This window comes from Rhinolophus ferrumequinum, chromosome 25 (assembly GCF_004115265.2).
Source record: "Rhinolophus ferrumequinum isolate MPI-CBG mRhiFer1 chromosome 25, mRhiFer1_v1.p, whole genome shotgun sequence".
NCBI lineage: Eukaryota > Metazoa > Chordata > Mammalia > Chiroptera > Rhinolophidae > Rhinolophus > Rhinolophus ferrumequinum.
Genome location: NC_046308.1, coordinates 19,154,386 through 19,179,960, shown reverse-complemented (window position 1 = coordinate 19,179,960; position 25,575 = coordinate 19,154,386). Strand labels below are relative to the sequence as shown.

The 25,575-nt window shown below is 39.0% G+C and overlaps 1 protein-coding gene across 9 annotated transcripts in view; it reads right to left on the bottom strand.

Annotated features, from left to right (window-relative positions):
• Nucleotides 1-15,133, bottom strand: part of MTMR3 (myotubularin related protein 3) — a 127,753-nt gene extending 112,620 nt beyond the window's left edge. For 3 of the 9 annotated variants that reach the window (XM_033097667.1, XM_033097668.1, XM_033097666.1), the window contains exons 1-2: nt 14,931-15,133; nt 4,527-4,643 (exon numbers count right to left, since the gene is read on the bottom strand). The gene's annotated coding sequence lies outside the window, so the exon portion shown is untranslated. Of the gene's footprint in view, nt 1-4,526; nt 4,644-14,569; nt 14,667-14,930 lie in introns of those variants that run through there. The other 6 variants (XM_033097669.1, XM_033097665.1, XM_033097673.1 and 3 more) reach the window with 3 other exon arrangements.
• Between the last annotated feature and the right edge of the window lie 10,442 nt (nt 15,134-25,575).

Below are 25,575 nucleotides of genomic sequence, written 5' to 3'. Positions count from 1 at the left end.
CCATAGTTGCTACCTCCATATTCTCATGGTTTTAATTTTGGTAACCCTACTCTGTAACTCTAGACTTGAGTCACCAACATTGCAGTCTCAGGAAAAGTAAAGAGCGTAAATCTTGTCCATATCAAGGAGTTACACACAGAAGACCAACTGTTAATTTACAATCCCCATTACTGTCAAGATTGGGCATCTCCATGTGAGCGAGCTAGAAACATGACAGCCTACAAATGAAATGTCTACTTACCAAATGATCAGTCATATTTTAAGTATATGTCTTGGTTCTAAACACATATTCACTTCACTGAATATTTTAACTCAAAAGAAATGTACACTGCTGAAAGAAGCTCTGTAGTTCTGTACCTCAATCAGAGGATACATTTAAATCTGAAGGGCTTAAACTAAGATTCTAGCCTAAGCAAAAGAAACACAAATACACATACTATTCTCGAGAAGGTCAAACCACCTATGGTCTCTGTAGTCCCCTGCACGGCCAGAATTGGAACTTCAAAACATTAACTTGCAAAAATTGCCTGCAACCTCTTTTCCAAGGTAAAAAGGTCCCATCTCTTTCTCTTGGCCTCATATTGCTAGAAAAAGAAAGCTCACTACATAGGAATAAAGAGGATAATTTAATTCAAGAAGCTAATCAACCATAAACCACAAAACAGGAAGTTTTATGTCTTGTACACATGAAACTCTGGCTACCAATGTTAATACTTCCAGCCATCTTGGGGCAGGGAGGGGAGGAAGAATGAACTCTGTAGTGTTAAACATGTTTTACTTACCGACTTTTCATAACCAATTACATAACCATTCTGCTACTTAAAGAAACGAAAGTCAAGGATTCACAATTCAAGAAGTGCTAAAAACATTAAATGTGAAACTATGTACTAAGTTTTAAGAGTAAATTTATCCATTGAATAAGTACGTGCCTACTTTCTTAATTTAAAAATTTTTTAATGATTTACAGTTTACACTGTAAGATAATTTATATGACAAATTATTCTCATTCCTGAGTTGGCTTTTTTGGGAGTGAAGCATAGTGACAAAACAGATCAGCAGTTGCCAGACACTGGGGGTGAAAGAAGGGGCTCACTCCAAAGGACCAGGAGGAAATTTTTTGAGGTGATGAAACTATTCTGTATCTTGATTGTGATGATAATCATATGTGTTTCCAAGACTTGCAGAACTATACTCAAGAAGGGTGAGTTTTATTGTATAGAAATTACACTTTAGTCTAAAAAAAAATTTAAACCATCGAATCTTAATTATTGTTCCTGAAAACTAGGACCAGATGCTTTAAACAACTAAAGCAGGAACACTAAACCTTGTTAGATCTGCTTCCAAGTTTGAAAACTCCCTTTTATTAACATTTTGCCTTGAAATCTAAACAATATTTGTAAAGCAGTCATAAATTCCCTTAGAATTAAAAAAAATGTTTTTTAAAAGAAAACTATCTAGTGTTTATATCTTATGTTTTAAAAGAAAATGAGCTTTGTCAAGGAGTGAATAAAACCCAAGCAATAAATATTAACATCTTTTCCAGAATCATGATGGTCACAACAAAGGAGGTTTCTCTCCTACTTTCTGTTCAAAAAGCCAAAATTTTACTTCACAAAACCTCCAAGAGATTTATTATAAGATCTTAACAGTTGCCGAAATCTTTAAGTGCTTTCACTTAATTAGGCAGTATAGCAAAGTGGTCAAAAGCTCAGGTTCAAGAACTGAACTACGTGGGCAAGTTATTTAACCTCAACTTGATTCAATTTCCACATCAGTAAAATTGGAATCATGATACCTACCTCTGAGAATAATCCTAGACAATTAAATGTATTAATACATGTAAATAGTTTAGACTAGTGCCTGGCATACTTAATAAACCTCAGAAAGTTTTAAACTAATACAAACGAATGATATTAACAATCACCAGCTCTGTGTCCAGAAAGTTTTAAACTAATACAAACAAATGATATTAACAATCACCAGCTCTGGGTCCTTGGACAAATCATTTTACCTTTGTGTATCACAATTCTGCTCCACAAGGTAAGAAACTTCAATTCAATGGCCGAAAGGTCTATCTAGTGATACCATTCTGTGTTCCTATAATTTTACCTGAATGCACTGAACTGCCTTGCAAAGAAGGTCAAGTAGTATCCCTTTGTATAGAAAAATCTGAGACCCAAATAAATTAAATAACTTGCCCAGGGACATAGCAAAGTGAAGGCAGAGCCAAGACATGGATCTGGTATTGAGATTCCTCAGAACTGTTCTCTCCAAAAATTTTAGCCCTCCATCAGCTCCTTCTCTTCTGATAGAAACAGGTATGCAATACAATAAAAAAAAAAAAAGAAAAAAGAAAAATCCCTCCAATTTACTCATTTTAAAAAATTCATTAAGTTATACATTTGTTTTATGCACTCATCTGTATTTTTGTTTTACATCATAATTTAAAAAGATAAAATATGTTTCAACATTAAATGTATTCACGTATGAACAGAAGTAGTAGAAAAGTTAGAAGCTAAAGAGAGATCAAGTCAGCTGATGACGGTCGTTAAAATTTTGTGAGGGGGTAAGTTTTAAAACTGTAGTATTACATACAAAAAAGTGCACATATAAGTATACAACTCAACGATTCTCATCACCTGAAGACAACCGAGAAATCAATCAGCTCGCAGATCAAGATACAGAACATTACCAATACCCCTACTGTCTCCCTTGTGTTCACTGCCAAAGACAACCATTATTCTGACTTCCATTACCATCTATTAGATTCATCTGTTTTTTAAACTTTACAGAAATGGAATCACACAGTATGTTGTCTTGTGAATGGGTTCTTTCATGTACGCTTTAATTTTTCTTCTTGCAAACAAAACGAACTTAAGGTGAGCCAGATAGTAAGAAAGGTTCTCTCAAACTATCAAATATTCAAATTTAAACCATAAATCATTCTCAAAGCAAACCATTTCTCAACCAATAAAAATCTAAGATACTGGTTTATTTAAAGTCAAATCTAGCTGGTATTTTCTCTCTTCCCAATGAGATTTTTGAGACAGAAATTTTCAGTTACTTTTAGTTGGAGAAAATAGAGACCTAAAATGTCTCAATAAATATTATATTATTTTTTCATCAGTAAAATTTGAATTGTAACTTTTTAAAAAAAGCAAGACAGAAAGAAAAGGGTAAAGGAGTCATGAAGAGATCTAATCCTCTTAAAATAACATTCTTTAATTTTGCTATTATATATAGAAGAGTTGTCGATTAATTATAGCCAACACCAAATACAAAAAAAAAATGTAAAAATATGGTTTGCACTAAAATATATCATTCCAACACCATTTTGATAGCACTGCAACAAAATTTTTAAATAACTGCTTTTATTTTATCCTGAGATCTCTTACTGCTAATCTACATCACTATTTCATATTAAGAGTCCATAATCTGTGCTGTCCAACATGGCAGCCACCAGATATGTGGCTATTTCAAGTCAAATTAATTCAAATTATATAAAATTCTAAAATCTAGTTCCTTCGTCGAACTAGCCAAATTTCAAATGTTCGATATGTACTGGACAGTGTAGATCGAAAAACAGAAGGAATCTTCAGAAGAAGTTCTAATATGCTGTCTCGTCTCCCACTTACTCCTAGCCCCTTACTATGCTAAAATTAATCTAAGAAAATGGTAACCAATGACTAGTATGAATCACCAAACCCTATTATTTTCTTAGCCCTCATCTTCCTTCATCTCACTCAAACTTAACTTCACTCATTTGGAATCCCCCTTTCTCCTTAGCCTCCACTATGCCTCATTAACTTAATTTTAAGTTTTGTTTTTTGTTTGTTTTTTTAATTCTATAATCTTCTCCCACCCCACCCCCTAAATGTGATCCTCAATCTTCAGCTCTTCCGAGTTCAAGATCTCATCCAGATGAGGCCTATTTTTCCTCCTACATCAAATTTTCTATCTCCAAGCTCCTGCAGGACATTTTTACTTACATATTCCCCAACCTCAGTGTTAAATGTGTGAAGGGTTTCATTTTAGTCATTTTCCAAAACCAGCTTCCCCTCCCAATTCCACGTTTCTGCACTGTCACTATTCTCCAAGGCCCAAAACCCATCAACTTTGAATCATGCCTCTATCCCTCATCCAACTATTTCACAAATGTTTGTGTATTTCCTTTAGGGTATCAACTAGCAGTTTTCTGCATTAATCTAGCCACCTGAATTTCCACCTTGCCACCACTTTAATTCCGGTCCATATTACCTAATTCTGAGTCAATATTCTTCACTGCTTTCCAATCTTTCTCCCAATTATGCACACTGCCACCATACACATCTTTCCCAAAATTGCCTTTGATCTCAAAAGCCTAAACAGGCTCAGTACAGAGAGGAAACAAAAATTCACATTTTAATTATTTAATTTTAACAATTTATAGCAAACACACTTTACAAATTTATCTTTGAAACCTCTATCTTCTATTCTGTGCTAACAAAACTAAAACTGTTCCCCAAACACAACTTTGTGTTCCTTACCTATATAAAGCTGGGGTTCCTCCTAGTCTCTATTATGCAATTTTAATATATTAGTTGCTTTGTATTATGAAGCCATCCATCTCAGCACCTCTTACATAGCACCCATTTTGAACAGACCTAAGTGAAAAGACCAAGAATAAGGAAGTTACACATATACACATTGGTTTAGCTTTAATATAAAAGCATCCATATTAACTGCATGCAATTCTATTCCCTAAGAGTTTATTCTGCAAAATTATTTCTAGAGAAATAATCCTAGTTGTTCAAAAGTATAAAGTGCAAGAATATCCATCACAAATAGCACTTTTGTAACAGGGAAAACAAGCCAAAAATATACATGTACATATATATATCCCTAAATCTCCATCAGTAAGGGACCAGATAAATAATTGCAGTGTGTCTATAAAAAGGAAAAAGAAAAAAAAAAAAAAAACTATGAAGTCCTTAAAAATTGGGTAAATCTAGGGAGCAGCCAGTTAGCTCAGTTGGTTAGAGCCCAGTGCCCTTAACAACAAGGTTGCCAGTTCGATCCTCACATGGCCCACTGTGAGCTGTACCCTCCACAACTAGACTGAAGCAACTACTTGACTTGGAGCTGATGGGTCTTGGAAAAACACACTTAAATCAATAAAAGTTAAAAAAAAAAAAAAGAGAAACTTTGAATTTAAAAACAAATGAGGTAAATTTACATTTTGTAATACAGTAAAATGTCTGTAATATACTATTACTACTGGGAGAAAAAAACAAATTGTAGATCAGCATATACAGCTTGATCCTATTAGAGGGAAATTTTTAAATCTATAAATTGAAAACACTATCAACAGGGGACTAAAACTGTGTTTTATTCATACAACTGGATACTATTTAGCTATTAAAATAAATGAAGTAAATATACATGTATCAACATAAATTTCAAGATTTTCAATTGCAGACTACATATACTAAGATACCATATAAATTTGAAACAATAATATTACATGTTAAATACAAAGACACTTGTGTAGGAAGAATATAAGACCGTGAGCTGAAAAAGATAAATAACCTCTGGATTATGTAAATAGGATATAAGAGGAGAGGAAAAGGGACTCAACTGTATAATATTTTAATTTTTAAAAATAAATATAAGACACCTTTGAAGCAAATCTGACAAGATGTCAACATCTAATATATCTCAATCAACATCTATTAAATTAAGTACATGGTGTTTGTTAAATTTCTACATTTTTCTAAATTTTTGAAATATTTAAATTTTACTTTTAAAAAAAGAAAGCCAGAGTTGTGGAATTTGGGAACAGAGGAAGATGGGTTTCGTAGACTTCTACAGGGTATTTTTTTAAACAAGCCTGTTATTCTTACTATACATTTTCTAACTAAAATAATTCCCATAAACTTATACTAGTACCTACCTTTATTACCTTGATTTCTCAACTTTAATCTTATTCTTTACAAGCATAAAGTCAGGGCAGATAATTACAGATGTCTTACCCCAGAAATCTAACATTCTGAATGATATATCATCTATTTACACAAGCATTTAAGGGACTATAATGTGCAGTAAACCAACAGCAAAGATAACTGGCCTTATCTAAACACTTAACCTCTATAGGATATATTACACAGATCTTCCTACAATATCACCAGATGAGTATATAAACTTACAGTGGCCCAACTCCCAGCTGTATATTAACACCAAAACTCCAATAAGACTATATTGTCATAAAAGTAGTTTATCTAAATATCTTCCAGTTCAAATTACACATACAAAATCCGTATCACATGAGTTGCTATAATCCCACTTGATATTTAAAACACACACACACAAGGCTACAGAACTTGCTCAAGTCCACATGGCAAGTCAGCAGGACAACTAGGAATTCCGGCTCAGTCCTGCGTTTAGAACTCATAGAATCTGATTTTTCTTTTTAAGGCGTCATTCATAATCCTCAATCAGCTCATTAGGAAGAGAAAATTTAGATGGAGGTCCTCTTGGGTTTAACTGTGATCAAAGCAGACTGTCCCAGTCATAGTGGAGCTTACAAATTAGAGTTCAAATCAGCCTGCCTGTCCCATTCCTCCCATAGCCCTTCCTACAACTGCTACTCTGCTTAGGAACTAGAGCCAGTTAACGACCTACTTTCTGACTCGTCACTATGACTTAAACCTTCACAAGACACCCATGAAAACTAAAGACATTAAAATACACTTTAAAACAGCAGTTTTTCCTACTTATAAGGGTAATACATGCTCATTATAGAATATTGGGAAACTACAGGAGAATATGAAGCAGAAAACAGTCACACTATCCCACAGGCCAAAAATTAATCACTATTAATATTTCCATTCCTGTCTTTCCTTATGTATTCCGGTCTCTCCGGTCTCTCTTATGTATAAATGTGCTATTAGTTCACTTACTAAACAGGGTTTTAAGTACAACAGAATAAAGGGAAAATAACATACTAGTTCTTGGAAAGACTAATTCTCTTCAGTATTTTCAGAGTAAGCCAAAACCATGTGTACAGGGAACTGGAAAGAATGAAACAAATAAGAGATATCATACTTGCTCCTTCTCATTCACCCCATGGCAAACTGGTGTCCATGCTTCGAGAATCATTATATACCTAAAGACTAATGAGTGTGTTTCCTTTTCAAATAGCAGCCTACTAGTAAACTACACACACACACACACACACACACACAGTCTTGCCAGTAGGACACACACAGTAAAAGGAATTACATCAAGACTACTTTTTTTTTGTCACCTTGAAACTACCCTTAAGAAAAGGTAAAAGGATATCTGAAAGGCTGATGTAAAATTAATGACCTCTCCCACAAAAGCATTTTCTGTGCATATCAGATGAAGGAACAATCTAACTACAGAAAATGTAAGTGTTGGTTTTACAATGCTATAATTTGTTTACAGGTGTAAATAAATATGTAAGCGTTTAAACAACAGTCCATAAATATTGATAGCTTACTCAGTACTAGACAGTCTATTAAGTGCTGGGGAGTGAAGAACAGCCAGGAGACTGTAAAACTTCTGCAGGGTTTAGTCTATCTCTTTAAATATGATGTCAAACACTAGGCATGTAGCCCCAAAGGAGTCACAACATCCCTGATCAAATGATGCTCTCAAATCCTTTTGAGGTTCTAAAAAGATACGTATGAAAGAACCTTATAAATCATGGTACCCAAGGTAAAGTGGGATACCTAGCCTTTTTTCCAAAGCACTGCATATAGCAATCATCTTCAATATAAATGATCTCATTTCTTTTAACTGGCAAAAAATAGTCACTCAAGTTGCTCTTTTCATAATATCTAAGACTTCAATATACTCTTTCTCTGACAATGACCCATATGAAATACCTGAAATTAAGTTCCCCATTATGGGAAGAGAAAGGGAGGCTCATTTTTCTAGGGCAATATCTCCATTTCCTGACTTCATAACTTATGGGGGGAAGGGAAATCAAAAGCAACTTAATCAAACTTAAGAAAAAAGTTACCTTTTAATATTCATCATGGAAAGTTTCAGCCCAAGAAACCATTTTTTAAAAGTTAAAGACTTAGGCTCTTCTAAGTTAGAGTGACAGGTTAATTGTGGTACTTTGCAAACAAAGGAAAGCAAGTAGCAATTATTCATCCCTTTATTCAGTCTCCAAAACCTAAGCTCTTGGAAAATAAGGATATGTTATAACCAAACTGCTTTCCATAAAGCATAGACGTGTTAGAGTATACGTATTCTATACAACATCAGTTCTTCATGTCTAAGTAAACTCATTTCGACTGTTCCCTATCCTATCATTTGCCCTTTCAAATTCAGCCACCTCAACAATGACAAAAGGTATCAAACTGATGCTTTGTGAGGGCAAACATGATTGCCCTGATTGCAAATATGACTCTCAACAGCATGGGACACTTTAAAGACTACTGTGTTTCCCCGAAAATAAGACCTAGATAAGACCGGGTCTTATATTAATTTTTGCTTCAAAAGATGAATTAGAGCTGATTGTCTGGCTAGATCTTATTTTTGGGGAAACACGGTATCATAATCCAACTAGGCTGGACTATCTGCAGAACTAGTGGAAATGCCCAAAACCAGCCATCCATAAAAGCCCAACACTGTAAATCTAAACAGTTTAAAGCAGTGATATCCAAAGCAGAGTAACAATATACCGCAAGGGGTACCCAAGATGCCCCACTGGTGCAAAGGAGAAAGATTTTTGGGCTTTATTTTTAATACTCCTCCTTGTTCATTTTTCTTGGTTTATATTTCATAAGGAAAACTATACATATTGTTTGTAAATTAAATGAATACTTAAGGATTGAGGATTAATGCTCAAAATTTTACTGTTGGGATGAGCAATCAAAAAGTTTAGAGACTACTGGTCTGAAGTACTCCTTATCATCTGTCCCTTCCACAATTAAACTGTAGAGGCTAAGACCTGATATTGAAAAAAGAACAAAGGAAAACTATTTCCAAACTACTTTAATCTCCCACCAACAAGCTGAAAGATAATAAATCACTAGCAAGAACATGTGGAACTGGACACTAGTATATTGTCTGTCAGTGAGACTTCAAATTAGACATCTATCAATAGGACACTTTGAGTACATTCAAATTTAAAACACACATTCTCTTTACCCAGATAAGCCCACTTTTAGGAATTTAGTCTAAGGAAATAGCACAACTGTCCAAAAAGTCAAAAGGAGTGCTTCACAGCACTGTTTAAAGAAAAAACTGAAAATGTCCATTAATAGGGAATTGCTGTAAACTGAGGATTCCATATCACAGAACACTAAATATTCTATTAAGGGAATATCAATTTGACATGGAATGTTGTTCTTTTTTAAGTATTTCAGTAGATACTGTTTAGGAAAAAAGGAAAAGCACCAAATTTTACATCTATGTGGGATTATGGGTTATCTCGACTTTTCTTTACTCTCCTGGGTTACCTCAATTCTTGGTTTTTGTAGGGATTTTTTTAATTTTCATATGGACTATGCATTATAGCCTTCATAATAAAAATAACAATTTCATTTTAAAATTAAAAATGAAATTAAAATTTACAATAGCCCTGCAGCACTTCCAAAAACTCTTTGTAAACACTCTACTTTGTCCCATGTGGCTGCGGAATCTGTCTAAATACTTCACAATTACAGATTTTTCTTATAGAAAAATGATATGCATGCAACAGAAAAATAAGAACTACTCTATTTCAAGTTAGCCATCTTGTCTTTCTGCCAATTCCCGCCAAATATGTTAAGATTAACCAATATACTCATACTTACTACTCCTTACATTTTTTCCAGGTTATAAATCTCTGGATAAGTCAGAGAACTAAATGAATTTATATTTCTCTTCTGCAACTAAATTACCAAAGCATTAGTTAAAAAAAAAAAAAAAAAAAAAACAGAAAAGAAATTAAATTTAGAGCCCAGAGAAGTGAAATCAGGAAAACTTGCTGCTATCTCTCATAATAAAATCATTCTGAACATTGTGTGAAGACACAAGTAGGCACATAATAGATGCAGGCCTGGACATATCCAAGATGATGCTCTGTGGCGGTCAGCACCAAGACAATACCTCTGTAATTACCAACCAGTCCATTTAAAGAAAAAGAGTGCTTAAGAACATTAGCATAAGTTTATGTCTTAACTTTGTTCATTAAATCAACAATTTATAACAGAGCTATGAGATATTTCAGCCTTAACAGGGTAGCTTTAATTTAACCCAATTTCACAATTTCCTTGTAGCTTATCACTTGTTTTATGCCTTACTATTTTATAAGATAGTCACCCTAACTGCAAAGCACAGGTACCACGTCCCTAAGCAATTGCTTCAAAGTTTTACCACCACTCAAGAAAAAACTACATTTTTCATCAAAACCCAGTAAACATATAAACATATTTTTTAAAAAAAGAAAGCTTCCCAAATCAATACTTACTTTTACCATTTGAGATGCGCTGATAATTCTATTTCTTTTTTAGTGTTGTTTTTTAAATCACCACATTGATTTCATTACCCTATAACACTGCCACGGGCCATTCAGAAAAGATAACACTAAAACTGTACACAGAATGTACTAAACTCCTTGACCCTACCACTTTCCACCACAGCACCAATACAGCAAAATGGGTGAAATCCAGCAAGTCTATTCCAAGTGCAAACCTTAGCACAAATGTGAGACATCGCAAATCCCTCTTAAGTTCCTGCAACACTGTGACTATTCCTATTGGCAGATGGGACACAAAAGTTGAAACGTTTTTCCATGCAGAGTACAGAAGGGGAAATCTTTTCTGTTGCCGTATCAGTTACATTAGTAAATTCTGCACCTGGCAACACGTAGCAAGTTTACTATTGCTCCACAAGCCAACTCTTCCAAGAAAATAAAACACGATTCTAATACGATAGAATTCTAATATCATCCCCTTACATTTTTAAATTACTTTCCGTTGCTTTCCATATACACCATTTCATTTGATCCTCCCTGACAGATTTTGAGATAAACAGAGAAGTTGCTCTTCTTCCTTTTAGTAAAGAGGGAATTGAAGTTCAGAGGGGTTATGTGGCTTGCCAGAAACAACACAGCTAATGTGGCGCACAACCCAAGCTTGAACACAGGACTTACTCATCTATCCACTCTCATGCTACAACCATTTCCATTTTGAACATCTGATACAAATACGAACTTTAAAAAAGGTATGTTAAATTTCTAGATACAAAAATGAAGATGAAAGCATGATACCAATATTGGTATCATAAAATTAAGATTAAAAATAGTAATGAATGTTAACAATTTTGGTAGCCTCTAGGTTTACTGGGCTAGTTCAATCCAATACAGATTGGATCTCATACTTTGTCTTAAGTCAAAGTTTCACTGATTATAAAATTACATATAAATTCATCATAGAAAATTACAGAATTGGATGCTGTGTACAAAACAACTGGCCACATAAATTGCACAAACTTCCCCTAAACCATCCTTAATCTTGTGGCTTCATACTAAATTATGAAGTTTCCTATGTGAAATCCATTTTGATTTCAACACTAAGTGAATTACAACAGCATAAGCATGTTGTTTCTGCATAATACTTACAACACACACTCAATTCCAGAGCACTTTTGGACAATGTCAAAAATCCATAAGCTAAAAGCAGAATCCAAGACGGAACTCTTTTTTTTAATTAAAAAGTTCATGTACCTATGAGATGAATACCAAATGACACAATCACAAATTATTAAAGATTTGCTGAATCAGGCTGGAGAAACTACTTGAGATTAACAAGTAGAGACCTTTAATTGTATAGATGAGAAAACCGAGGCCCAGAGAAGTGACATTCCCAACAGTAATCACATAGTCAATTAATGACACAAACTTTCTGCCAATCTATGGCTTCCCATTATTCTAAATGTCTCTGTATTTAATAAAATGTGGTCCTAAAAAAGTCACTAACACCTAAAAAATTTAGGACACATTTTTTAAAGACACATTTAAGACTCAAAAACTAAGGGACAGGATGGTGGACAATGACAGTCTTTAGAAAATAAAATCTCTTGAAGGACTCAGAGTAACAAACCACATGGGCTAAAAACTGGCTTTTTAATCCAATGCAAGATCTCAAGTAGCTTTTAATAACTAATGTTATCAACCACCATATCCCAGCTCAATACCGTTCATTTACTCAACAAATGTCTGAGGGCATAGTATGTGCTGGGAACCCAATCTAGGTATTGGAGACACGGAGGAACAAAACAGACATGGCCTCTGGTTCTTGTAGTGCGCAACTATGTGCACTTCTCTAAAAATACTACTTCATGATTTGACAGGATATTTACCAAACTCCTTCACTACCTTACACCAACTATAACAACATTTCTGCCAACTCTTACAAACTTATAACAAACCTCACCACACCCCCTCCTGCAACATGAATACTTCCTTCATAACTCAGCACTCGACTTTACCACAGAAGGTGTTAACCAGAACTACAACAGATTTAAAAACTAACTTTACCACTCCTCATGACCTAGGGCAAATTTCAAGAACTTTTCACAATTCACACTAAAGCTTCCTACCGTGTTTCCCTGAGAATAAAACCGGGTCTTACAATAACTTTTGCTCCAAAAGACGCATTAGGGAGTATTTTCAGGGGATGTCTTATTTTTTCACATACAACAATCTACATTTATTCAAATACAGTCATCTCATCTTCTTCTGGAACATTGTCATAACGTACTAAATGCACCCGTATGGCTGACCATCTTAACTGGGGCTTATTTTCGGGGTAGGTCTTATTTTTGGGAAAACACGTTATTTCACAACGTTTGTCTCAAAAAGACTGCTAACTCGCCCACCCTATCTTCACTTTATTAGAAACCTGAGTCAGAAGGTTTAGGAGCAATCATGATGTTGGGAGGCACCTCTGGTGGACCCCCTGTGGCCCAGAAGTAGACTTACTGTCTCTCCCTCTCTACTTCTTTCCTCTGGATTCTTCCATATATCTCTGGATATATCTCCAGTCAAGCAGCACCTAATTTATCAAGTGTGTTCCTGAAGACTTGCACAAGTAACTTTGGGCAACAAATCTGTTTCCCCTCCATAAATCCATTATATTAGGAGGTGCTCCATTTTCAGCTTCAAGTTTCTCGGGCTTCCCCTTCTTCCCTACCTCTCAAATTCTTAAAGATCTATAAACAAAAGCGCTCTCTCACAAGTTGAAATCAATGAGAATCTTTTGAAATACCAAAAGTGACCTAAAGCAGTTCAGAAACCTGGCTCACCAGAATCATTCAGGAAACTTTATAAGGATGGATTCCCAGGCCCAATCCTTCAGAAATTTTATTTTACCAGGTCCTAAGTGAAGCCCAGAAAATCAGCATTTCAGGCAGTCCACACTATTTTTGATGATCAGTACTTAACTACTAGTAAGCACTGAACTACAGAACCTCGCCTACAAACTGAGAAACTTGGGTCCTCCTATGGCTTGCCATTAACTAACCACAAGTAGGGCTGCACCAGTCACATGAACTGCTCTGGGTCATCTGAAAATGAGGGAGGTAATTAGAGCTGAAAGAGGCCTTCATAGGCAGCCAATCCAGAATTCTAGAACCCTCCAAATTTAGTTTAATATCACATATCTGACTGGGCTTACTCAGAACAGTGTTAATTCTGTAAACTCTTCTACCCACCCAAGTCACAGGCCCTAGAAGGGAAGACTTTCTGCATGCCACCAACATAACTTACTTGGTCTGCCAGCAAAAACAACACGATCATGACTCTTGCCCTACAGAAACAGCCTTGAATCTGAAAGGGGGAGGTCTTAGTCCCCTCTCCATGTACAAATCACAAGCATTTTGCATAAAAAAATCATCTCTTGTAATTCAACCCAAACTTCCCATGGCATCACCTTCCACAATATGAGAAACTAAGCTGAACCTCAACTAGAAGAGTATGCGCACTTTTTTTTTCATTGTGAAAAAAACAGATACTGCCAGATTAACAGAGTGGCTATCAACATACTAAAACAGTCAAGAATTTAGGCCTCGGTTTGGAGAAGACCCCTGAACATCAATACCTAACAGTAGGTCATGTGCAAAACTCACAGGTGAGATTATCAGATCCCAGAGGAGTTTTCTAAAGTGAAATTGGTCCCATTATTTACCCATAAAATTTACCCCCATTATTTTGATTTTGAGGTAAGTTTCCAGGCCAAAGTCCAACCAGCAATATGATCTTAGGGGTCCTAAGCGGCACAATGTAATATATCAAGCAGCACGATTTCCACCTAAGAAGTAACATTGTAATCTTTTGCGGAGCTGTTTGACCAGTGTTCCCTGAGCTTTCTCAACCGCCTCCGAACCATCCTTCCCACCCAAGTACTACCAGGTCAGGAGGATGCCCTGATACAGTCAGGCGGCCACTCCTCCTTCCCACAAGTCCCGGGCCCGCACCGCTCGCGCCGGGGGCTCCGCTGGCCCCAGGCCTCCGGCCTCTAGCCACACTGGGCTTCCAAAGACCCGGTCGGTGCGAGGGGTGTACACTCACCTCCCGGGGGAACGCGGCATTTATCCGGACGCTCCGGGAGTAGCACTTCACATCCCTAGCCCTATGGGCCCGTCCCGCCAGGTCCGGGAAGGCCGCCCTAGCCCGGGACCCCGCCTCCCCGGAGCCGAGGGTCCGGGCCGAGCCGGTCCCGGCCGCTGCGCTCCCACTCCCCGCGCCTCCCACTGGCGGCGGCGGCTGCCGCCCAGAACACCCTTCTCTGGGCCACGCACGCCGTCCACAGCCCCCCGCGGGCCGCCGCCTCCTCCAGAGGGTGACAGCCGCCGCGCCGGGGCCGAGGCCGGCCCCTCCTCCAGCTCCTCCTCAACCCTGGAGGAGACGGGGGGGGTCGTGGGCGTCTTACCGGGCGGCAGGACATGGCGAGGCCCGCCACGGCACGGCCTCCTCCGCCAACCCACGAGGCTCCCAGCCAGGGCCGGCGGGGGGCAGCGCCTGGGCCGCTGGAGCGTCTGGTCTGGTTGCTCCTCCGCCGCTGCCGCCTTCTCACAACCACAACAACATGGCGGCAGCGGCCACACAGAGCGCGCTCCCGACGCCGAGCCGGGCTGCGAGCGGGGGCGCGCGCGCACGCTCGGGCCCTCTGCTCGCGGTCGGGAAAGAGGGCGGGCCGTCGCTGGTTGGAGAGGGCGGGGCACGGGCTGTTGGCCACGCCCAGGAGGTGGGCGGGGTTGCAGACCGGAGGAATTCCCGCCGCGAGGGGAAAAGAAGAGCGGAGAAGTTCAGCTGGAGAAGGAGGGAACAACCGGCGGGAAGTGGGCGAAGAATTAAAACCGAAGGTGGTCCAAAAGATTTCGGGAAGGCATCTTTTCCTAACTCTATAGCCCAAGACAACGCCTCACCCTACTTAACCAGTAAAATAGAATAGTACATAGTATCTTTCACCTGTAGTTGCGGTGAGGCTAAAACTAATTTAAGCATGTAAATTTAGTGTCCTCAAGATTCTACTTAGGATATGATTTCAAACAACTTTAAAGCTCAGCTGGAGGAAGTGAGTTCTCAAACAAAAAAATAAATTGTAACCTATCCACAATAGCCTACAGAAGAATTCTACATACCAGGACTGAATTACCTTAGGCCCTAACAGATTCACTTCCTTGGAGTTGCATTTTAGCATTATAATCTTGACTTTTCTGGAAAATGGCTTTTCTGGAAAATGGAAATCTATCTTTGAAATCTATCTTTGCACCTGTTGTATTGTCTTTTCCACAGCACTCTGCAATGATTTATCCATTATTCCTGTTTACTGTCTATCCATGCCAATGTAAAAACTACTCAAAGATTCAGATCTTGTTTTGTTCACTATATTATCCCCAGCACCTAGAACTGCACATGACAAGCAGTGGGGAGTCAAATTTCTTGATTAATAGCTAATATTGATTTATACAGTTCATCTAATTGAATCTTCACAGTTTTAGTAGGTAGATACTATTATTATCTCCATTTTGAAAATGAACAAGCTGCAGCCCAGAATGAGCTGCACTAAAACAAAATTCAAATCCAAACTCAACTAACAACAAAAATTATGCTCTCACCCACTAGGCTGTAGTGCCCACTTCATGGCATCGCCATATAAAATAAAATCCCAAGTAAGAAAGAAATTACATTAGATTCAAAGTTAGGAAAGGCTTTGTTTTGCTCCCACAGAAACAGGTGTGCTTCCTTTCTGATAATTAGTGTTATGCAGCTGATTGTGTGTCTTTTCACTATGGCTTCCAGAAAGCCCAAGGCTAAATTTGAAGCTCAGTAGTGGCCTACTATTGGTGCTTCAGGTCTGCATACTAAGGGTGGGTTCCCCACCACCACCACCAACTTTGTACCTTTATATTTTGCTGTCCTCATTTCCCCCATTATATGATTAGAGTCATTATGAAATGAGACAGGAAATAGTAAGTACAGAGAATAGGTGAATGACAAACAAAATACAGGTTTTCCCACCTGTTTCCAATTGTTGGATAAAATAAGGTTCCCATCAGTTTCCGATCCTCTGGGCACATGTTCTGCTACCCAAACCTCTGCTCAGGCAAAGTCTGAAGGATGTAATCCACCGGACAGAGTGGACTGTTGGCATATTACTTTGACCTCTTTGGGGGCAGAATATCACCGTATTTGCCTTTTAATCTGGGCTAAGAAATTTTAAACCGAATCTTCAACTAATATATAAAACGTGGGAGAAATTTCTCTGTGCCCATAAAAATCACTGTTTGCGCTTTCTCGTTCTCATTAATAGCTAACATGGATTGGACCTTAAGATGTGCTGATGTTATTTGAGTGTTTTATATGCATATCTAATGTAATTATAACAACTCTCTGAGTAGGTATTGTTACTCTTCCTGCATTTTACACATGAGTAGGTGTAAAGGTCAGGAGTTGAACCCTGACGATTTGATTCTGAGAGCACGCTTTTAAACGTCACACTACGTCTCATCTCCACTGCTGCCAACCTGTTTACTATTAAAGCAGACAGTAAATTGTCTCTACATAAGAGAAAACTGCTGCATGGCCTTGAAAACTCACTTCAAGAAGAAGGGCCTAGGAAGAAGCAGTGGAAAGAAAGTCTGGTCGGAGTCTAATAACTTAAATTTGAGTGCGTCCGCTGACTTGTTCCTTATTGCCCTTTTCTATGCCTCAGTTCTCCCATTGGCCCTGTGGGGTCCTAATCACTACTTTACTCACCTCATAGTGGTGTGTAAGGTTCTTTAAGGTAATGAATTTGGAAACTTTTTGTAACCTATGAAAAATCAAACCAATGATAGGATTGGGGGTAGGGAGTGGGGCCTTTGGCTGAAGGCAAAGCCCTAAACTTTGTGCAGTGAGTCAAGAAAAGAGATAGAAAACTAATCCAGGCTCAGTGAGAGCTTCTAGCTGCACTGTCTCTCATGTGAGGGCCCCCTCTACCCTCCTGACCGTTCTCCCCTCCTCATGATACTCTTTCAGCCTCCTACCTCTCTGCTATTTCCAAAGCCGAAAATGTTCTTCCAGCTGTTCAGGGACACTTTGAAGTAGCCTAAGACAGATGGAAAGGTTAATTGATGGAGGCTTCCTAAGGTCACACAGGGCCCCTAGAAGGCAGGAGTGCCTCAAGCTCCCAAAATGCAGCCTTCCCAAAACTAGATCCTGCTGCTAAATGACAAGTTATTTACCCTTCAGTAAGTGCTTTGTGTGGTTGTACCCCAACTCTCCTAATCCTTCAGCATCTCCTTGGCCTCCCAGCCCAGCTAGCAGACAGGAGGACCTGGGACTCTCAGCTTTTAAGGAGCCACATGCCCAGGGTCAGATGGAAACTAGAATATGACCCACGTTTATTCAAATCTGCAGGGATTTTCCAAACACCACACTTCACCATTACTGCTGGGATGGGTCAACTTAACTCAAATTCAGCGTAGAGCAGTGGTCCTCAAAGAGTGGTCCACGGGTTCCTGGGGAGTCCTGGGACTCTTTCAGATGCCCATATGGATCAAAACTATTTTAATAATAACACTAAGAAAAATTTTTTTTACCACATTGACACACTGATGGTGCAAAAGCAGTGTTGGTAAAATTGCTGGCACAAATCAAGGCAGTGGCACCATCTGTACTAGTAGTTATTTTCTTCTTCACTAATATGCACTGATAGTCAACAAAATGCCAGTTTCACTTAAGAATGTCTTTGACAAAGCAGTAAAAAAACTAATTTTATTAACTCTAGACCTTTGAATACAAGTCTTTTTAATATTCTCTGTGATGAAATGGAAATTACACATAAAGAACTTTGTTTCACTGTTTTATTGAGATAAAATTCAACTAGCATAAAATGAACCATTTTAAAGTGAACAACTCAGTGGCGTTTAGAACATTCACACTATTGTGCAATCACCACCATCACCCAGTTCCAAAACACTTTCATCACTCTAAAATAAAACCCCATACCCATTCATCAGCTACTCCCCACACAGAAAGCACTTTTGCTATGTGCAGAAGTAGGATGATTGTCTCAAGGAAAAGCACTTGTGCAATTGTTTGAGTTGCAAGCTGAACTAGCCTCTTTTTAGGGGAAAAGAAGGTGTAAAAAAAGCCTATTTTTACTTTACATGAAAGAAAGGTCAAAATGCAAACTACACTTATTCCGACTTGGACATTTGGCAGATGTTTTCTCAAAAATATCTGAAATGAGCTGGTCACATCAAGTAAAACAGCTGATAGTATTTGTTGCAAATGATAAAATTTGAGCTTAATTAGAATTTTGGAAAACTTGAATGTTCCACCATGAACCTGACAACTTCCCAATCCTTAATGTCTTTTCTTCTTATAACGGTAGCAATATTAACTAAAGTAAATTTTTGATATTGTGTATGAAATATGTCAACATTTGGAAGAACTGTATAACCCAGTGAACCAATATTTTCCAAATGACCAGTGCATGATCAAATCATGCATGAATAAAAGATTCATTCAAAGAGCAAGATAAACTGATGGATTTTGGTATAACTGAGTACAAAAATTCATTCATATGAATCTATACAACTAAACTCAAAGAAACTACTACTTGTCAAGTTTTAGTGTAGTATCAAATAAGAATATCCACAATTATCTGAATTGTACGAGGCTGGATTATCTTCATGTATGTAAACAAAATCAAATTGCCACAGACAATGCGGAAGCAGATATGAGAATGCAGAATTCTTCTATTATGTAAAACTCTAATGAGATTCTAATTTACAAATGTGTAAAACAATGCCATTCTTCTCACTAAATATTTTGGTGTTAGAAAATATAGCTATTTTTCATAAAAGTATATTATTTATGTTAATATGTCACAGGTTTACAATATTACTTTTCAAATCCTGTTTTTTAAAGATTTTTATTAGAATATACACATAAGATACAATAAGATACAATAAGATACAGTAAGATACAATATTATATTAGTTTCCAGTGTACACAATAGTTATTCAATATTTATATACCTAAAGAAATGATCACCATGATAAGTACAGCAATCATCTGACATCATACCAAACTATCACAATATTATTGACTATATTCCCTATGCTGTACATTACATCTCCATGACTTATTTGTTTTATACCTGGAAATTTGAACCTCTTATTCTCCTTCACCTTTCCCCCTTTTTTAAATTTTTCAATTACAGTAGATATTCAGTATTATTTCATATTAATTTCAGGTGTACAGCATAGTGGTTAGACATTTATATAATTTAAGAAGTGATCTCCCTGACTAGTCTAATACCCACCTGGCACTATACATAGCTATTACCATATTATTGACTATATTCTCTATGCTTTACTTTATATCCCCATGACTGTTTGGTAACTCCCAACGTGTACTTCTTAAGCCCTTTCCCTGCCTCAACCCCCCTCCCATCTATCACTCCGATAAATCTAGTACCCATCTGACACCATACATAGTCGTTACAATATTATTGACTACATTCCGTATGCTATACCCTACATCCCCATGACTACTTCGTAACAACCAATTTGTACTTTGTAATCCCTTCCCCTTTTTCACCCATCCTAAAACCCCTCCCATCTGGCAATCATCAAAATGTTCTCTGTATCTATGAGTTTCTTTTTGTTTTGTTTATTTTGTTCTTTAGATTCCACATATAAGTGAAATCACATTGCATCTGTCTTTCTCTGTCTGACATACTCCACTCAGCACAATACCCTCCAGGTACATCCATGAAGCGTCAGAGGGTAAGAGCCCATTCCCCTCCATGGCCGAACAATATTTCATTGTATATATGTGCCACCTCCTCTTTATTCATCCATCGACAGACACCCAGGCTGCCTCCATATCTTGGCCACTGTAAACAATGCTGCAATGAACATATGAATGCACACAACCCCTCAAAGTAGTGTTATGGTTTCTTTGGACAAATGTCCAGAGTAGGATTACTGGGGCCTTCTTTGTCTCTTGTTATAGCCTTTGTTTTAAAATCCATTTTGTCTGCTATAAGTATTACTAATTTTTGTTTGTTTGTTTCCATTTTCATGAGCTATCTTTTCCCCCATTCCTTTACTTTCAGCCTGTCTATGCCTTTTGATCAGAAGTGATTCTCTTGTAGGCAGCATATGTAAGGGTCTTGTTTTCTTATCCATTCAGCCACACTATCTTTTGATTGTAGCATCTAATCCATTTACATTGAAAGTAATTGTTAATAGATATGTATTTAATGCCATTTATTTCTTTTTTCCCTTTTCCTTTCTTTGTTTTTTGTTTTGTTTTGTTTTGTTTTTGTTTTTGTTTTTGTTTTTTGTCTTAAAGAAATCCCTCTAAGATTCCTTCTAATACTGGTTTGGTGGTGATGAACTTTTTCTTGTCTGGGAACTCTGTATGTCCTTTGATTCTAAATGACAGCTTTGCTGGGTAGAATAATCTTGACTGTAGATCCTTACTTTTCGTCACTTTGAATATTTCCTGCCTATCTCTTCTGGCCTGCAAAGTTTCTGTTGAGAAATTACCTGACAGTCCTACGGGTGCTCTCTTATGGGTAACAAACTGCTTTTTCCTTGCTGTTTTTAAGATTATGTCTTTGTCTTTAATTTTGGGGATTTTAATTATGATGTGTCTTGGTGTGGGCCTCTTTGGGTTCATCTTGTTTGGGACTCTCTGCACTTCCTGGACTCGTATATACATTTCCTCTGCCAGGTTAGGGAAGATTTCTGTCATTATTTCTTCAAGTAGGTTTTTAATTCCTTGGTCTCTCTCTTCTCCTTCTGGTACCCCTATGATGCAAATGTCGGTATGCTTGATGTTGTCCTAGAGGCCTCTTAAACTTCTCTCTTTTTTTTTTTTTTTTGGATTTTCTTTTCTTTTTTCTGTTCTGATGGGGTGTTTTCTGCTACCCTATCTTCTAAATCGCTGATTTGATCCCCTGCTTCATCTAATCGACTGTTGATTCCCTCTAATGTATTTTTTATTTTAGTTATTGTATTCTTTATTTCTCACTGGTTCTTCTTTATGTTTTCTATCTCCATTTTTATGTTTCCTATTTCTTTGTTGAAGTTGTCCCTGAGATCACTGAGCATCCTCAGAGCCAGTGTTTGGAACTCTGCATCTGGTAGATTGCTTGTCTCCATTTTGTTTAGTTATTTTTCTGGAGCTTTGTTCCGTTCCTTTATTTGGGACATGTTTCTCTGTCTCCCTATTTTGCCTGCCTCCCTGTTTTTGTTTCTATGTATTAGGTAGGGCTGTTATGCCCCCCAATCTTAGTAGAGTGACCTTGTGTTGTAGGTGTCCTGTGGGGCCCAATGGTGCAGTCTGCCTGGTCACCAGAGCTGGGTGCTCCAGGTGTGTCCCATGTGTGGGTTGCATGTGTCATCTTGTTGTAGTTGAACCTTCGTTGCTGTTTTCATGCCAATGTGAAAACTTGCCTTGATTACAGTGTAGGAGCTGTGGTGCAGGAGCTGACCCTATAGAGCAGGATTCATTTTAGCAGTGCTCTTGTGCCTGACCAGTTTGCCCTTTGGATGTGTCATTTTTGGAGGCAGCTACATGATGCTCTGGCTTGGTCTGAAGCTGGCCACCAGGTGTGACAGCCCCAGGGCCTCCTGGGAGGGGACCCACCATAGGCCAAGTTCAGCTACAGCCTGTGCCTTGTGTGGCGCCACCTGGCATGGGCCACAAAGCAATCTGCAGAAGTCACTGCCAATGCTGGGCTTGGAGGTACCTCAAGAGGCAAAGCCACAACATGAGGCCAGTTGTCACTAGTACCAGCCTTAGGGCTGCTCAGCCAGAGGTATGGGTCATGCTGAAGCCAAATGCTGTATGTTTGGGTTTTGTGAATCTTTGGGAGATTTTAGGAAAATCCGAAGCATTAAGCCAAGATAAGCCCTTTGTGTGGAAAAGCCATTGGAAGCGGCTTGGGTGGGCCCAAAAGTTGGGTGGGGTGGGGTGGGGTCTCACAGAGTCACCAGCATGGGGCAAAGAAATGGTTTTAGCCAGGTTGATGGAGACTCAGATATGGCAACTGCCTGTATCTGCACACCAGGAGTGGGTAGGGCTCAACAAATAACAATGGCTTCCACCAGCAACTCCGTCTGGGAGAAAGTGGCTCCTCCAACCCTCACCCTGAAGCCAGACAACTTAGTTTCTCCCCATATTCCCTGGTGCCTTTTAAGCTGCTGCCCCAGAACTGGAGCTCAGAGGAAATGAGTCCATAGTGAGTATGTCCCTGTGTGGATTCTTTAAGAGGAGTGCCTGGGACTGTAGCCACCCTTATCTCCCTCAGCCACAATCTCTCTGGTTTTCACAACCAGAAGTTATGGGGACTTCTATCCCCAGCACTGGAACCTTGGACTGGGAAGCTGGAACTCCTCACTCCTCTGGGGCAGACCTCCACAGCCAAGATATCCTTCCTGATTTTTTTTTAAGATCTTTTATTATTATTATTATTATTAATTTATTTTTTAATTGGGGAAAGGGAACAGGATTTTATTGGAGAACTGTGTACTACTTCCAGGACTTTTTTCCAAGTCAAGTTATTGTCCTTTCAATCTTAGTTGTGGAGGGTGCCGTTCAGCTTCAAGTTGTTGTCCTTTCAGTCTTAATTGTGGAGGGCGCAGCTCAGCTCCAGGTCCAGTTGCCATTGATAGTTGTAGGGGGCGCCACCCACCATCCCTTGTGGGACTCAATGAGTTGAACCGGCAACCTTGTGGTTGAGAGCCCACTGGCCCATGTGGGAATCGAACTGGCAGCCTTCGGAGTTAGGAGCATGGAGCTCCAACTGCCTGAGCCACCGGGCCGGCCCCCATCCTTCCTGATTTTAATGGTGACACGCAGGTGTAAGGTCAGCCAGTTCCTCTTCTCTGCCCCTCCTACCAGTCTCAAGGTGGTTTCTTCTGTATGTTCTTAGTTGTAGGGCTTTGGTTCAGCTAGACTTCAGGCAATTCTCAATGATGTTTCTTCTGCAGTTTAGTTGTAATTTTGATGTGGTCATGACAGGAGGTAAGCACAGCATTTACCTACTCTGCTATCTTGATTGGAAATCAAAAAACTTACCTCAAATCACGTTGTTTTTATAAATTAATAGATAATTAAATATTTTGTCAGATATGGCAAATTAATTCCTAGCAATGTAAATATGAATTGACACAAACTACATAAACAAACGCTCTTTAGGGCCTTCAATAATTTCAAAGAAACCAAAAAGTTTGAGAACCACTGGTTGCATTCATTGGAATCCCTGAACTGCCAAGTCATTTTTAGTCAGTACTGGATTTTTAAATTTAAATATTTACGTTTAATATATATTTGGGAAAATATAAGAGATCACATAGTATCCCTGATATCTTTGCTTAGGATGAGGCTAAATTTACTTACATAAAATGATGAATTGATATAAAGAAAATATGAAGTAAATATTAGCACAAAGCTGATTATGTCAAAAATTCATGAGGATAGTACCCAAACAACTGGATTTTGGGAAACACTCAAATAGATATTGCATTTTTTAATTAGGCAGACCCGCCACCATACCTCACTATGTGGGCCACTCCATCCAGAAAATGAATTATTGTGGGGGTTAAATGAGTTTCCACATGCACAGTAGAGCTCAGTAGATGTCCTTCCTTCCTATTCTCCTCCCAGGGATAGATGCCTGGCAGGTATGCTGCAATGGGAGGTAGGAGGCCTGGATTCCTGACCCAGCTGACTCACTGCCTGACCTGACCCCACCCTCAGGGCCTCAGTTTTCTCATCCAGAAAATGACAGGGTAAGATGACATCCTCTCTCCGGAGCCTCCCAGTCCCACCAAACATCCTCTGATTAAAGGACCTAGCCTCACCTTCTTTGATTATTGCATCAGAGAATCACAGAATTGCAGCTGGAAAGAACGCAAGAGGTTTAGATGTCTCCCTGGTGTGCCCCCCCCCGACTCCCTGATTTCAATAAATGAAGAAAATGAGGCCCAGAGAGTTTTAGAAGTCAAACAAGTTGCTTGGTCACAAGGTGTGAGACTGTGGGGTGGTGATGGGTTGTGGCCAGGTACTACCTGTACTGCCCCAGGGTTCAGTGGGGAATGAGAGTGCTTCCTCTACACTTTGATAAATGACTTAGGTGTTTGGTGGTTTAGATACCACTCACGCCTTAACAAATACCCTGCAATTCCTCTGGAGATACCAATCCCACTTCAGCTTGAGAAAACCAATGCTGTTTGGTTGGGAAAACGGTGTTAAGTGTATTGATGGATGCTTCATGTTACTAACTAAATCCACCTTTGAAAGGTCAGTCAGTCCCCTCTAAATTCTCCCCAGAGAAGGCAGAGGAGATAAAATTGACAAGAACATGATAGAAAGGGATTGTGGGGGAGAAGGGCCGTAGGAGAGGAGGAGACCCTTCCCTCCTCCTCTCCTTCTTCCCTCCTCCTCTCCTTCTTCCCTCCCTATCTCCTCCCTCTCTTCTCTCCACCCTCCCCAATGTAAGATAACACACCGGTTTCAGCGCCCAGCTTGCTCTACCCAAAGCTTCCCTGCAGCCTGGGCCAACTCACAGCCACAAATAGAACCAGAATCCACTGAAAATAGCTCCTCCTCCCTTCTGCCCAGAGTTTCCAAGTGCTGGCAGGGACGCCCTGCCCCCACCTGCCAGGCCCCAAGCAGGGAATTCAGGTAGAGAAATACCAAGGCCACAGTCAGGGACCATCTCAGGAACAACAGCCCCAATAATAGCTGACTCTTATTAAGTGCTGGCTCAGTGCCAGTACCGCTGGGAGCTTTAGTTCTCAGCAACCCAATGAGGAAGGTCCAGGGCATTAACTCCATCACGCATGTGAAACTCAGAGGTAAGGAGCTTGCCCAGGGTCACACAGCCAGTGAGAGGTGGAGCTGGATTCCACATGGTTAACCACGGCACTACATTCCTCTCTCCAACTAAGGCCTCTGCGCCAATTAGCTTCAGATCCCTGAGGCTGTTGGGAGCTCAAAGCCTTCCAGACCCTCCTTTAACTGAGACCCAGGGAAACTGAGACCCAGAGAGAGGAAAGTGT